Here is a 16,627-nt window from a genome sequence, read left to right on the forward strand (position 1 = left end):
AATCAATGAAGAATAACACTCTAAGTGTGAAGAAATTAACGAAGAATTTGATTCTCAGAACCCTACGACAATTGTACGCGGTGTCTGAAATCATCATTCTTATACGGTGGGTCACGCCACCACCAAAAGTTGAAAATCTTCAATTTGAGTTTTTCCTCAGTTTTGAAATTCCTCAGTTGTTCAAAATCTTCAACTTTGCAAAATCTTCACTGTTTTTGTTGTTTTTCTTCATTGGCTATATATATATATATATATATATATGAGTTTATGTCCTCTACAGCATTCACTTATGGCTAATTCTTCAAGTTGCGTTTTGTGCTAAGTGAATGTGATCGGACCCTTCCCCCTCTATGCTATACTCAACCCAATCTATTCACAAATTCTTCATGTGCGTTCTATTTGAAACTCGTTCAAAATCTTCACTGTGTCCTTCAGCTGAAGAATTTGCGAACGGAACTTTTAACTTACCTTATCCAAATTTTCGGCTTTGCCGCTCAAACCGTTCCGCATCCCACGAAATACTTATCTATTCACCCACGATCTAACACGATCTCCACTTCTCAGTACGTGGGTGACACATGTCAAGCGAATGAGAAGGGTCAGGGGCACGTTCGTCCAATATCTTCGGGCGAACGGTTTTTCACCCTGGCTATAAATACCCCCTCTCCCCTTCCTCACTTCCTTTACTCCGCTCGACCTCTCTCCAGCTCGAGCTTCTCAAACCCTAGCGCCCCGCTACTTCATCGTCGCCGGTGAGGAAGAGCTTCCTGCCTCGACCTCGTCACCGCCGTACTCGCTCCGGCCGCGGAAATCTTCACTCCGCCGCCGCCATAGCCGTCTTCCTCCGCCGAGTTAGGGCGTGGAAGATCTGCACAGACGAACTTCACTTCTCCACCTCACAGTTCATCGTGTTCTTCATTCAAGGTAATTAAAAGTTACTTTTACTGCCCTCTTTGATTCAAATGATTTCTGCAAAATCTTCAAAAGGTGTTTATTCTTCAAATTCTTCACACACTAAACACCTCACATGTCATCTGTTCTTGATTCATTTCTCTTAGCTATAATTTTTCTTCAAGATTCCTCAATTGTGCGGATTTCTGATCTGTACAACTCTGGAACCTAAGACTAAGAACGCTTAGTGAAATTCTTCAAGACTCGCCTGGTCAAATTCCTCAAACTTGTTCTTTTTGAAAAACCTTCTGAGAACGCATATGACCTCTTCAACTTCCTCGCAACTATACTCTGTTCACAGGTACTCATGTCCGCTGCTGAATCACTAGGTTCTCATCAACTTACCTCATTTGCAGCGTTCCTCGAAGAAAAGTTGCATACTTCTTCAGAAAATTCAATTGTCCAAATCCTCATTTGAAGAAAATGGCTGATGGAAAGAAGCCTCAGAAAGGAGGAAATAGGCCTGAGGTCAACACTGCATTTGAAATCCCTGAGGACATCTATGCTGGGTACTGCACACCCCCTGAGGAAGATAAAAATTAGCGCAAGGTGCGCATTCAGAAGATAGAGAGGAGATGGGCAAGAGAGTGGAGGGAGTACAGGTATGTGACTCCCAAGTACATGAAGAAATTCGCACTCAATCCTCCATGCTCAAGACCTCCGTTGGCACCTGGCCAAGAAGCTGATCTCACCAGCCTCAAGCGTGGTGAAGATTATCCTGAAGAATGGGCCAAGCGCCAGGCCAAGTTGGCCAAACAAGCAAAAGATGCAGTGAGGAAATTCAACGAGGACTCTGCTGCTACTGCTGCCTCTGTTGTCAAGCCGAAGAAATCCATGGCAAAGAAGCCTGCGCGTAAGCCAAGTGCTTCACCGTCAATGTCCTCACGGCAAATTCCTCACGCTGCTCCTGCCCCTCCAAAGTCCTCAGCTGCTCCGACCAAATCCTCAGCACCTGTGCATCTTGCCACGTGCCAAAGGAATACAGGCATCTCTATTGCCTCAGGAGCTTCAGCTAGTTCCTCAGCTGCACCAAATTCTTCAACAGGACCCTCTCTGCTGAAGACAAAGACCACTGCTGGACGAGGCTCTCGCCCAAGTCCTCACAAGAAGCAGGTCGCCTTCCAAGTGTCGTCTGAAGAAGACGAAGCTGATGATGAAGAACTTGCTGAAATCATCAGAGATAGGCAAGTCAGGGCCGCTAGAGCCAAGGGCACAAATGTGCCTCTGCTTTTGGATCCAAAGTTGATCCTCGATTACATTGATCTCTGGCACAAGGACCCAAACACTCCTATGCCTGACTTCAAGCTGACTCCTAGTCAAAGTCATATGCTGACTGCCTTCATCCAAGAAGAAAAAATGGAAATTTGAGAAGGCCAGGCAGCTCAAGAAAGCACAGTACAGGAAGGAGAAATTCCTGAAGAACAATGTTGTCTCTATGACAACTGATGAACTTGTGAAGATCCAGTCTGAAATCAAAGTCCTCAGCGATGATTTCAATGCTTAATATGCCGATTGGAAAGGAGCCAAGGTCAGGTTTGTTAAACTGACTAAGATGTTCACCTCCAATGTTGCAGCCCCATCGCAACAAGAAATTCCTCAGGCTGAAGCATCTGCTCAGCCAACCGAAGAACATGCCAGCACGGCTGATGACAATCAGGCTGCTGAAGAAAATGTAAGTTCCAGGGCTGATGACTGCATTCCAGCTGCTGATGAAATTGCCAGGGCATCCACTAGTGGTGCGCCTGAAGAAAATGAAGAAGTCAGGGCAACTGCATCAGTTGTGCCTGAAGAAAATCAACCACATTCCTCTGCTCCTCCTGCGCCTACTCCAACTCCAATCCTTCCATCTGCATCAGATGTGAAGAAGACCAAGGCTGCAGAGCGTGCAGCAGTGAAGAAAAGGAAAGCATCAGCTCCTTCAGATTCTTCAGCACCGAAGAAGATGAAGAAATTGACAAGCTCATTTGCTAATCCAATTGATGATGTTCCTGTTTCCTCCATGCCATCAAAGAAAATGGTTCCTTTTGATGAAGAATATGTGATCCCTAGCGGATCTGATGAAGAAAATCCTTCTGCTGCTTCGTCAGAGCAGATGGATGAAGAAATTGAAGTGGATAAAATCCCTTCAGCCCCCACAGTTTCCTCGCATATGCCTCAGTTTACTGCTGAAGAGGCTGGCGTTGAAGAAATGGAAGATGAAGATGTGGACATTGGTTGTACCACACCAGTGATGAATGATGACTTTGGGAAAGTCAGCACCCCAATTCTCCACTCTTCACTCCATTGCAACAAATTCCTCAGTCCCCAGCAACTACAGTTCAAATGGGATCTGATGAAGCTCGTGAAGAAATTCCAGCCACTAGTGCTGAAGAAAATGAAAATGAAGAATTGAAGAACCAGGCTGCCACTGAAGAGGAACCAGAAATTCCTCAGCCTGAAGAACCTGAGATTGCGATTCCTGAGGTTGTAATGCAACTGACTGACACTCCTCTGCCCAAGCCAAAGGATCCATTCTCAAGGAAGCAAAAATTCAAGGCTAATGATTTCTTCGGCGAGCACGTATTCTTCACTGATTACAACCCCTATGACTCTGCTCGCATTAGGAAGAGGCATTTCTGGACTGCCAACCAGGCAAATTTTTATTCCTCAGTGTTGTTCAACAAAGACAAAGTCTTCGATCATGAGCACATTCCTCACGTGGATATGGAATCTCTGCCGTGCTTCGGGCCAGTCCTCAGTGTTCTTTACGACGCTGGACCGTTAAATTTCTGCACTGGTATATGTGATTGGAATGAAGAGCTCATTCTTCAATTTTATGCAACTCTGCACATCACCGGAGACTGAAAATGTGAATTCATGGGTGCTGGACTGGATGTCTGAAAATACTCACTACAAGGCACCAGCTACTGAATTGCTTCGTGCTTTGCCTCTCAGTCCTCCCCTTGAAGCTGCTCGTTGCGTCTATAGTGAACCTGAGCTTACAGATCACTATATGCAAGTGCTGATGAAGCCTTTGAAGCCAGGTCAGGCCCCAAGAACAAAATTCCTTGTGAAGGAATTGTTATATGTGCCTCGGACTGTCTATCGCATTCTGACAAAGACATTGAGTCCTATCAAGGGCCACGACTCGAATGAAGAAGAAGTCGTTGGCATCATGAAGAATCTGCTTTTCAATATCATTCATTGCGTTCCCGTCAACTTCCATGATTTCTTCATGAGGACTCTGGCCAATGTCGCAATGTCACCGTTTGAGTTGAAGCCTTATGCTCCGTGGATTATGAGATTCATCAGAACAAGGTCTTCACTATACTACAAAGCTGATACACTGAACCATTGCAGCTACTTGCGCCCAATTGAAGTCCTCCAACGGACATTTTCCTCAGCTGATGAAAAGGGCAAGGCTACTGCTGTCATTGATGAAGGCATTCGTCCATTGGATGGTCAATTTCGCAAGGCTGCATCCTACTCCACCAATGATGACTCTGCCACCCATGACTCTGCCGCCAACGCAACCAAGCCAAATCCTCAAGGCACAGCTCCCAGGGTGATGACTGACCATGAGCTTCTCCTTAGTCTTCACCAGAAGGTTGATCGCAATCACAAATGGGTCAAGCGTCAGTTTGGTTCAATTCTTCACATCATGACTGCTACCCACAATGCAATGAAGAAAAATCATTACTACCTTCATGAAACCCTCAACCGCACCTGGGCTGTTCTGTCACACATTTATAGCGCAGAAGATCTGAAGAAAATGGGTATCAAGGAGGACTATGACTGGTCTGCACCTCCACCGAAGAAATACAAGAAGGTCAAGGTTCTGTCCTTGGTGGCCAGCTCCTATTCTTCATCGCGCGACACCGATGAACATGAAGACTTGGACGACACTGCGGCAGGCCCTACTACAACAAACGACCCCAACAACGCTGGCGCTCCTTCATCAACTTGATATTCTTTAGGGGCGTTTAGTCCTCATTTTCGAACCTTTTGGTCATTCGATGACAAAGGGGGAGAAATTTGAGTTAGTCTTCAAGCGGGTCTATCTTTTATGGGCGTTTTTTTTCTAAGTTACAACTCTCGTTCTTCTGATGACTTTGTTGGATTGAGTTGTAAACTTCAAACTCTATGGTGGCCTGATACTTTTGATGTTTCTTCTGCATGCTTATTCCTCATTAATGTTATTGCACGCATGCTGAATTACATCAGTCACCATATTTCATCATGCATTTCAAATTCTTCATATATTATGTCAAATGCGTGTATGAATTACAAGATATAGGGGGAGATGTCCATGATTTAACTCTTCAAGTGTGCATTGCTTCAAAAGCAAATTCCTCACTATGCACATCTTCAGGGGGAGTTCTTCTATATCTTGCAATCAAATTCCTCAATATCAGTATTTACACTTCATATGTTTATCCCCGCTGAAAACTTAACCTATATTGTCATCAATCACCAAAAAGGGGGAGATTGTAAGTGCATCTAGTGCCCCTTAGTGATTTTGGTGTATTGAAGACTTATAGGTTAAGGGGCTAATGTGTTTATGAGCGTACACAGGTCTATAAGTCTATGAGGAGTTTGATATTTACAGAGAAAGTCGACCCCTAAAAATGAAGTTCTTCGACTGAAGACTTTGGATTTATGAAGACTTTCTGAATACTTTGAAAGTGAAGAAATTGGTGTGACCTTGAAGACTTGGTATTCATTTGAGGAACATGAAGCGTGAAGACTTTTGTTTTCATAGTTTCATTTTCTCTTTCTTGAGTCGTAGGAAACACCGTACTGTTAAAGGGGGTCGAGGAAATACTAAGGAAAAATTTCCATGTGATACTCAACTCAAAATCCTACACCTACCAATCCCTTCAAGTGAAGCCATTGGAAATCTCATACAGTTCAGTCAACTTCTTCAGTGACAGAGACGAAGTTCTTCTAGTCTCCGAGGAATTTGTTCTGACTGAGGAGTTAGGAATTCGCCAGTGCGGATTGCCAACACAGTGAGGAACATGATAGCCCTGAGGAATTTGATACTCAAATTTCCGACCGTTGTTGTGCTACGCGCCAGCTGTCCCAAAATATCTACCCACCTAACGGTCATATCATTGAAGGGCATTTATCTCTTATCATGACGGGCTGCTCCCTAGGCTATAAATAGCCCCCCCCTACAACCACTAGTTGGTTGGCTGCTCCGAGAGAAACTGACACTTGTCATTTGAGAGCATCCCATCCTCCGAGGACTTTGAGCGAAAATCATCAAGTGAGGAAAACCCAAACCCAAACACCCACAAAACCAAAGTGATTGAGCATCACTGAAGAGATTGATCCTGTGTGGATCCGACGCTTGTTACCTTTGAAGATTGTGCTTCTTCCAGACGGTTAGGCGTCATGGTCTAGAGCATCTAAGAGGAAATTGTGGATCGCCGAGTGACCGAGTCTGTGAAGGTTTGGAAGTCACCTGAAGACTTACCACGAGTGATTGGGCGAGGTCTGTGTGACCTTAGCTCAAGGAGAATACGGCGAGGACTGTGTGTCCTCAGGTTTAAATACCTAGCCGCTCCAACCAGACGTACAACTGAGACAACAGTTGGAACTGGTCTACCAAATCATTGTCTTTACCAAGCTTGTTGGTTCTATTTCCTCAACTCTTTCATTTCCTCATAACTGTGTTGTGCATTTGTTCATATCTGTGTTTGAAGACTTTAACTGAAGACTTTCTCAATTTCCTCAGTTCAATTTCTTCAGTCTGTTTGTCTTCATCCTGTGCTATCCTGTGTTTACACTTTCTGTACTCTGTGCTTGTCTTCATTTCATCATGATGACCATGCTTGTGTTGTGCTATGCATACTTTTGAGTACTTATTCCGCTGCAAGTAGTTCTTCGCTAAGGAATTTCCTCACTTGCAAATTCCTCAGTGAAGAATTCATAAAAATCGCCTATTCACCCCCCTCTAGTCGATATAACGCACTTTCAATTGCCGGGCGCGCCGCTTGCCGGGCCTTGGCGGCCGCCGACAAGCCAGGAGCCTCCGACAAGCAGTATTGAAAGATCCACCGCACCAACGGCCATGACCTCCAGAACTGCCGACAGGTCGAGCTGCTTGCCGAAAAGCAAAAGGCCGAGTATGAGAGGCGGGACAAGGAGAAGGGTCAGGATGGTGCCGAAGGATCCGGCAAGAAGCGTGGCGGGCAAGGAGGCCGCCGCGGCAAGGATAACCAGCAAGAGAGGCCCGCTCAGGGCCGCGACAAGAAGCAGGAAGACGATGATCATGACGAGGACGACGAGTCCGGTGAGCAAGAGTTTCAGAAGGCTACGGAGGCCATGTGCGTCGATGGTGGCGCCTCGCTGCACACTTCTCACCGCCAGCTCAAGCAGTGGGCGCGTGAGATTACGGCAGCAGACTGTCGTTCGACGCTCAGAAGCCACTGAAGTGGTCCAGCACACCCCTCATCTTTGACGCCGAGGACCACCCTGACCGCACAACCGCGGTCGGGTGTTTGCCGTTGTTGGTCTCGCCAACGATACGCAACCTCAAGGTGAACAAGATGCTGGTTGACGGCGAGGCCGGCCTGAACTTCATCTCGCAAGTCGTGATCAAAAGGCTGCAAATTCCTGATGGAGACCTCGAGGAAATGGGTACGTTTCAAGGGATCAATCCGGGAAGGAGCCAGCCGAAGGGGAAGGTCACATTGCCCGTGACGTTCGGAGGTGAGTTGAACTACAGGACGAAGAGGATCGTCTTCGATGTGGCCGAGATCCCCTTGCCCTACAATGGGATCCTCGGCCGCCTGGCACTAGCCAAGTTCATGGTTGCGTCGCACTACGCCTACAATATGTTGAATATGCCTGGGCCGTTGACCATCATCATCGTCCCCTCCGACAAGAAGGACGCGCTGATCTGCGCTGACCAACTTTATCGAGAAGCAGTCTCAGCAGCTGCCGCCAAGGCACTTGCTCCTGCCGTTGAAGCCCCGGGAGGGAAGAAGAAGACCGGCAAGACCTCTCGCACCCACTCCGACAAGCGCACCTCTTCGGAGTGTTGTGCTACCGTTGAGGACGTGCCCGAGAGCTCTATCGGCCAGAGCAAGAAATCCAGAGCTGCACCACCAGAGACCAAGAGGGTGTCCGTCAGGGAGGATGGCACGGGAGGGGCTTTCACCATAAGCTCCACCCTCGACAACAAATAGGAAAGCGCGCTCGTCACTTTCCTGCGGGCGAATGTCGATGTGTTTGCGTGGCAAGCATCCGACATCCCCGGCGTTCCCAGGGAAGTGATTGAGCACCACCTTGCTGTCTATCCCATGCGCGACCCGTCAAGCAGAAGGTCGGGAAGCAAGCTTTGGAACGACAAGAGTTCATCACAGAGGAGATCAGGAAATTGGAAGCGGCAGGTTTGGTGAGAGGAGTGCTCCATCCGACGTGGTTGGCCAATCCGGCGGTGGTGCGCAAGGCAAATGGGAAGTGGAGGCTGTGTATTGACTACACAAATATCAATAAGGCTTGCCCCAAGGACCCCTTCCCGTTGCCGCGCATCGACCAGATTGTCGACTCCACGGCCGGGTGTGATCTGTTGTCATTCCTCGACGCCTACTCGGGCTACCACCAGATCTTCATGACAAGAGAAGATGAAGAGAAAACATTTATCACCCCATGTGGTACGTATTGCTTTTTATGGATGCCTTTCGGGTTGAAGAGTGCTGGCTCGACATTCACGAGGGCGGTCCAGATTGGTTTTGAGCCCCAGCTACATAGAAATATGGAAGCTTATATGGATGACATAGTGGTCAAAACCAAGGACAAGGCGACCCTTGTACAAGACTTAGAAGAGACGTTTGCCAACCTACGCAAGATCAACCTCAAGCTGAACCCTGAGAAGTGTGTCTTTGGCGTCCCGTCAGGGAAACTTCCTGGGTTCTTTGTGTCGCAGCGTGGGATTCAGGCAAACCCAGATAAGATCAAGGCTATCGAGCAGATTGAGGCACCCAAACGGATCAAGGATGTGCATCGGCTCACTGGCTGCGTTGCCGCCGTGAGCAGATTCATCTCCAAGTCTGCTGAGCGTGCCCTCCCCTTTTTCAAAATCTTGAAGAAGGCAAGGCCAATGGAGTGGACCCCAGAGGCCGAGGCGGCGTTACAGGATCTGAAGAAATACCTTTCTTCCACGCCAATACTAGTTGTGCGTAAACCACAAGAGTCATTGTTGTTGTATCTGGCGGCAACGAATCAAGTGGTCAGCGCCACACTAGTGGCGCAGAGGGAGGTCGACGAAGAGGCAGTGGCAACGGCAGGACCGGCGGATGGCAAGCCAGAGATTCCCCTGGCAGGGCCTGGTGCCGGCAAGGTAAGGCCCCCGGCAGAGCCTGACACCATCGGGGCAGTGCCCGCGCAGCCAAGTGAAGTGGTGCAAAAGAAGAAGATGATGCAGCAACCGGTTTACTTTGTCAGCTCCCTCTTGCAGGGGGTCAGGTCAAGGTACTCCGGTGTGCAGAAATTGCTCTTCGGCCTCCTTATGGCCTCAAGGAAGCTGCGTCATTACTTCCAAGCCCACGAGATCACTGTCGTCTCCCGCCTCCCGTTGCAACGGATACTGCACAACCCAGATGCAACCGGAAGGATTGTGGAGTGGGCCTTGGAGTTGTCAAGCTTTGGGTTGAAGTTTGAAAGTACTTCGACAATCCAGAGCAGAGTCTTGGCGGAGTTCATTGCAGAATGGACCTCTACGCCCGACGAAGAAATCCAGGAGACCGCTCTCCCCGGCAAGGAAGCAAGTCGCGAGTGGATCATGTACTTTGATGGGGCTTTCTCGCTGCAAGGCGCCGGTGCCGGTGTGCTGCTTGTCGCACCCACTGGAGAGCACCTCAAGTATGTTATCCAGATGCACTTTTTTTTGAAAGCTAATCCAGATGCACTTTCCCAGGGAGATGTCCACAAACAACACTACTGAGTACGAGGGGCTGCTTGCCGGTCTCAGGATCGCGGCAGACCTCGGGGTGAAGAAGCTCATCGTTAGGGGTGATTCACAGCTTGTCGTCAGACAAGTCAATAAAGATTACCAGAGTCCGTTGATGGAGGCCTACGTAGATGAGGTGAGGAAGCTGGAGGAGCGCTTCGATGGTATACAAGCAGAGCACGTTCCCCGAGCGAAGAACGACATCGCTGACTACCTGTCAAAGCGCGCTGCATTCAAGCTACCTGTGGAACCAGGTACCTTTTTGCTCCGGTTAACTCAACCATCCGTCGAACCATCAACGGAGCAGAACAAGCGGAGGAAATCAGGCCCCGGCAAGTACTTTCCCGCCGAGCCTCCAGGGGCTGCCGGCAAGGGTGTTGCCGCGGAATCTGAGCCTGTCAAGGGGTAGCTGGCTCCAGCAGGGCGCCAAGCCCTGGCCATCGAGACGGCTACCCCCATGGCAGAAGAGATGCCTTTGGTCCTTGCCGTCGAGCCCCAGGCTCCGGCATGGGCACAACATACCGTTCGTTTCCTCCTTACAGGGGAACTTCCTGAGGAGCAGGAAGAAGCGGAAAAAGTAGCCCGTCGGTCTACCTTGTACCAGTTCGTCGATGACGTCCTGTACAGAAAAAGACCGAACAGTGTGAAATTGAAGTGCGTCCCCCGGGGGGAAGGACTGGAGCTGTTGGCAGAGATACGTGGAAGCATATGTGGCTCCCACATAGGGTCGAGGGCCCTTGCCGGCAAGGCTTCTTCTGGCCCACCGCCCTCCAGGATGCGACGGCACTAGTAACCAGGTGTGAAGCGTGCCAGTTCCATTCGAAGAAGCTTCATCAACCAGCTCAAGCCCTTCAAACAATCCCTCTCTCCTGGCTGTTTTCAGTCTGGGGGCTCGACATACTGGGCCCTTTCCCTCGCGCTGTCGGGGGCTTTGAGTACTTGTACGTTGCAATCGACAAGTTCACAAAGTGGTCAGAGGTGGAGGCAGTGAGGAAGGTTACAACACAGTCAGCCATTAAGTTCTTCAAGGGGCTAGTCTGCCGTTTTGGTGTACCAAACAGAATCATCATCGACAACGGCACGCAATTCACGAGCCACACCTTCATGCAATACATCCAAGACCTCGGCAGCAAGGTCTGTTTTGCTTCCGTGGCACACCCCCGGAGCAACGGCCAGGCAGAGAGGGCAAATGCTGAAGTGTTGCGAGGCCTGAGAACGAAGACTTTTGACAGGCTGCACAAGAGCGGAAGGCACTGGATTGATGAGTTGTCAGCGGTTCTTTGGTCGATCAGGACGACGCCAAATCGAGCCACCGGCCAGACACCCTTTTCCCTATTATATGGGGCAGAAGCAGTTCTCCCCACGGAACTCATATATGGGTCACCTCGAGTGCTCGCTTAAGACGAGCTTTAGCAAGAGCAGTTGCGGCAAGATGACGCAATGCTCCCTGAGGAAGATCGTCTTCGGGCGGCTGTGAGAGCAGCACGCTACCAGCAAGCCTTGCGCCGCTACCATAGCCGCAAGGTTCATGCCCGAAGCTTTGAGGAAGGCGACCTTGTTCTTCGGCGCGTTCAGTCAGCCAAGAATTCCAACAAGTTGACGCCGAAGTGGGAAGGCCCTTATCGGGTAATACGAGTCACCAGGCCCGGCGCAGCCCGCCTGGAGACCGAAGATGCTGTCCCAGTGAGCAACTCCTGGAACATCAAGCATCTTCGAAAGTTTACCCGTAAGGCGCGGCTTGCCGGGCTCCCCGGCAAGCCACCTTTTGTACAAGCCTTGCCGGCAAGGCATGTAACCCTCTGTACAAAGCCAGGCGCAGACCCTGAGCATAAATGAATGAAGCGCTGGCACCCTAAGTTATAGCATGCATGCTAGGTTGAGTCTCTCCCTCGGTTAGGGTTGATAGTGCTTAGCGGTGACTAACCCCTAGGCTAGAGGTCGAGTGTGAGTCTTTCTGTTCTCTTTGGTTCGCAGGGCACGCTGACACTTCTGCTAAGCCGCTTGGGAAAAAGAGAACGAACCGGTGCTCCGGCCCTGGCAGGCCAAGACTGCCGGGGGCTGAAGATACAGGGATCCAACCACGGCAAGCCAAAGTTGCCGAGGAGCTGCAGATTCAGATAAGTCTTTCATCCCCCTGTTATGTGTTTCCGTATAGAACTGGGACATGTGAAACCTCGTTTATGTTCTTAAAACCACCGTGCTCCCCCTTTCCTGTACCCAAGAGCTACCTCCTGGGTTGGAATTTGGTAGTAGTCGTGGTGGCGAGGAGATGAACGAGGGGCCTAACTCTACTTCGCCCCTGCCTCCTCCAAGAGCGCGAGAATGGTCGACTGAAGTGGGGGAACGGCAAGGCATGTTGTCGGGCGACCATGTTTATCTTAAAAATAACAAGGATTCATCCTTGGCATGGGCCTCGCTCATGCACAAAGAACCCGGCAAGCACCCTTTTCATTAAAAACATCCCATACAAGTACAGTTCATACAGAATTAAAAACATGAGCAAGGGAGTTACAAGTCTTAAAATTAACAAGTGCCCGCAGGCTTACAAACTAAAAAGAGATAAGGTGCCCGTAATCCCTTTCTTGTCCCTCTCCACAGAAGGTAGAACAAGGCAGCAGGAGGGCAAAAAGAGCGCCTGGGCAAGGTACGAGGAGCAGAAGGCACCAAGAGAACATCTTGGTGCCGGGAAAGGAGCTGGAAGACGAGGCAGCGGGCCGGCAATACGCGACGAAGGCATCGGTGCCCGTGTACTCCGATTTGACGGCCGCCACCCGCCTTCTTCGCCTTCTCCGGCCCTCCTACGCCAGCCGCCCAAGGAGACGACGGGGAGCACCCCGATGGAGAGCTTGGCGAGGATGGCCCTCGGCAGGGCGCGTGGCCGAGGGAGGGGTGGCGCGGTCAGTCGAAGTCAGAGTCGGCATCCTGCCGCTCGACTCCCTCGTCGTCGTTGTCGCTGTCCTCCTCGTCACTCCCGCTTGAGGAGGAATCTTCATCGTCAGAGGAGCTCTCCACGCAGCACTTCAGGCGAGTTCCAAGATCTCCGAAGACCTTGACGGGGAGTAGGCTATGGATGCGAGCCCCTCCATTAACTTGAAGTAGAGGACGAGCCCCACCGTCAGGCTATGGATGCGAGCAAATGTCTTCCATCCGCGACGGAGGTACATAACATGAGGAGCGGGGAAGTCGACGTCGACCCACGTGTCGCCGGTCCCGTAGCCCCTCATGTGCAATCTGAGGGTCTGGGGCGGATCGAGCTCCATCTCCTGAGCGAAGGGGTGGGGAGACGGAGACGACGACGCGGAGGCCGGCGCAGCCTGATGAAGAACTCGCGGGGCTGGTCCCCGACGTGACCCTCCGTCGCGGGATTCACCGCTGGTGGAGGCACGACCATTGCGCCGCCTCGTCCCCCTCTCCCCCGACCGCTGCGGCGACCTCGGCCACGCCCCCTCCCCTTCCTCTCGTAGCCGGCTCCGCCGCCGCGGCCTCATGGGAAGGAGGGACACGCTGACGAGCAGCAACCCTCACCGCCCCGTCAAAGGCCCAGCACCTCCTCTCGCCATGGCAGGTGGAAGAAAGGAGCGAAGGTGGAGGAGGATGGACACGGAAGGAATGTGGGATGACGCCCCCCTCCCCCTCCTTATAAAGGGGCTGGGTCGAGGCTCGGCCGCCCCACTCAGCCAATCCAGCCATCAGAGGTGCAGGGAATCAGGACCGACCCGCTGCCCCAATCAGCGACGGCCCGGTTTCCCGCCTCCACCGCCTGCCACTTGCATGGAGGACGTGTGGCGAGCGAGCAGGATCGAAAGGACGGGTGAGGCAACCGTTCCCCGCCCCGTGATCATGGGGCGTGGGCGCCTTGAAGGCTGCGACCCAAGTCCACCCAGTAAATGAGCCGCGCCTCCACGCCTCCCTCTTTTTATGGGGAAGGCGCGAGCCGCCTCTTTACTACGACGTGACGCATGCGTGCGGGAACCGCCCCACGCATGACCCCCACGTCACGCACGCCCCTCCACGTCTCGCGTTCAACGTGGGTCGTGGGAAAGCACAGCGGACGAAAAATTACTGCGGCAAAATCCCGCCCCGACTACCCGCGCACCGTTTTGGGCCTGGCCCAACAATGTGTCGCACTTATGTGTGGCCCAGGCCCGGGGGCTCCTGTCAGTGTACAAAAGTAGGGGCGCTCCTTTTGACCCCTTTACTTGTGCACGGACAGTCGGAGCCGCGCCCACGGCCACACTAAGCAGGGCAGGGGAGGGAAGCCGGAGAGAAGCCAAAGGCGCAAGGCGATCAGAGGCAACGCCAAGACCAGAAACACAAATAGCAAAGGGGGTAAGGTGGACTCCCCCGGCAAGACCCTTGCCGGGGCGGCCTCCGCGGCCCCGGCAAGACCCTTGCCGGGGCAACTTGCCCAAGACCAACAGAGCGAGCCACCCTTGAGCCCACAGGTTCCAACCCAACCAACTACATTATGGCCAGGGCTCGGGAGGCACCTCCACGGTGGCATGCAGATCTTTGTCAAGATCATAAACACACAAGATCAGATGAGGATCAGAAAACGATGACCCTCGGCGAGATCCTCGCCAAGGAAACCCACAAGACCCCCGGCAAGCGTCTTGCCGGGGACAACTGCGACGCCACGGCAAGGCCCTTGCCGGGCCCCCCGGCAAGGCCCTTGCGGAGGGCGTCAGCGGGGCCGCTGCCAGGCCCGCACCAACCAAGACTCCGCCGCCGTTCGCATGTAGTTGCCAGCCCAACCAGCTGGGCAGGCACCTGCGTGGCAACATGCAGCTTCCAGGCCAAATCAGCAAGCACCTGCGTGGTGGCATGCAGATCTTCGTGAAGACCCTACCACGGCGCCACCTCAGCTGCTTGCCTGCCTACATGGCGCTGCATGCATCGCTGGCCAGGGCGCGTGTCGAAGCGAGGAGGAGCGGCGACGGACGGGACGGGCCTCGTTCCCGTCCCCGATAAAGCTAATGGACACCTAAGTAGTGCATTTAATGCACTTTGTCCCGTAATGCCGTGCGATAAGCTCGCGCACTGTAGGCCTTTCCACCTCCTGTGTGCCACTGTGGCAACCCCTTTTCCCTATAAAAGGAGGCCCGAGGCGACCAGGAGAGGGATTCGGCTTTTTTGAACTATACAACCACCGTAGCTAGTTCGAAAGCTCAAGAACACTCAATACATCCACCAAAGCAGGACTAGGGTTTTACGCATCCTCGCGGCCCGAACCTGGGTAAACGATCTGTGTGCTTGCTCCTAAACCTGCTCTTCTCACGACCCCGCGCCCGCCGACCGTAGAAGGGATCCCAGTGATCCCATAGGTGTCGTTCCCACCGACAACTAAGAAGGCCCGAAGCCCAAAGGCGGGTTAGGGCCCATAGATGTAAACCGCCATATGTGTATGACTTGTATTGTAAGGTATGAAAGAGTAGATACCGAGCATGACACATTTATGAACCGGCCGGAATTCTGTGAGCCGCGGGGCGTCAACCTGTGTATATAAAGGGACGACCCGGCAGCAGTTTAGGACAAGAAAGAAGAGATTGAAAGCTAGGTGAAGCGTATTCGCTCCCTGGTAATCGAGACATAATCAATACCACCTCAAACTGGACTAGGCCTTTACCTTCACAGCAAGGGGCCGAACCAGTATAAATTCCCTGTGTCCTTTGTCCCGTTTAACCCCTTTAAGCTAACCTGGTTGCGATGGCTCGACGACTAAGTCCTCACACTAGGACATCTGCGTGACTATTCCATGACACCTAGGTTAATTGAGTAGTTGATAAACGCACTTGCCTCTTTGACGGGTTTGAAGTAAGAAAAGCCATCAAACATCTTTTGTTTGGCAAAGTTCTCCTTTTCCCCCTTGTAAATGGCTTCCAGCGCGGATGCTAGGGCTGCCTGGTTCTCGAAGCCTTTTCTTATAACTTGGGTGGCATGGTCGGACCCATTATATTTCCACAGTGGATGAAGGCGTTGTTGAAGTGGCTGAACTCCTCAGCCTAGAGCCACAACCATCACATTAATGATGGTAAGCTTGTGGTGGCCAAGACAAGTAACTTGAGCAGCCTGTCGAGCAACTTCCGCATCTGTCTCTTGCGAATGACTTCTTTGCCGCAAGTTAAATCATTTCTTCAGTGGTGTATGAGAGAAAGGAGGGAGTCCTTGTCGGATCGGATCCTCAAGGGGCACGTCATCAATATAAAACCACTCAGATGTCGATGTCTCGACGTCCTCTTTCGAAGTGCCAAGAAGATGGCTCCCTGACAATTCTGCACACTTCCGCTCCTCCGACCTAAAATATAGAGCCGTCTTGAGAGTGGGAACACACAAAAATACTTTTTTCATAATCTGAAGTGGGCCTTGCAACCAAGAAAGGCCTCAGAAAGGGTGACGAAGCCAGAGATATGAAGTATGGAATTCGGAGAGAGGTGGTGGAGTTGGATCCCATAAAACTCTAGGAGACGCCTGAGGAGGGGGTGGTTTGGGAAACCAAGACCCCTGAGAAGAAACAGGACGAAGAATACTCGCTCCTTCCCATGGGGTGTTGGATAGTCGTCAACAAACATATGTTTACCTACAAAAACCAGCACAAAACGAACGGGTGCAAAATATGGATCTGGCAGATACCCTTGGGTCACTAGTCGATTCAGTTATGCTCGAGCAACTAAGCAATTCTTCCAATCTCCTTTGAGGGGGGCATTTGGGCGCCTTGACGAGCTGGAGGCATTCTCC

This window comes from Aegilops tauschii, chromosome 5, assembly GCF_002575655.3.
Source record: "Aegilops tauschii subsp. strangulata cultivar AL8/78 chromosome 5, Aet v6.0, whole genome shotgun sequence".
NCBI lineage: Eukaryota > Viridiplantae > Streptophyta > Magnoliopsida > Poales > Poaceae > Aegilops > Aegilops tauschii.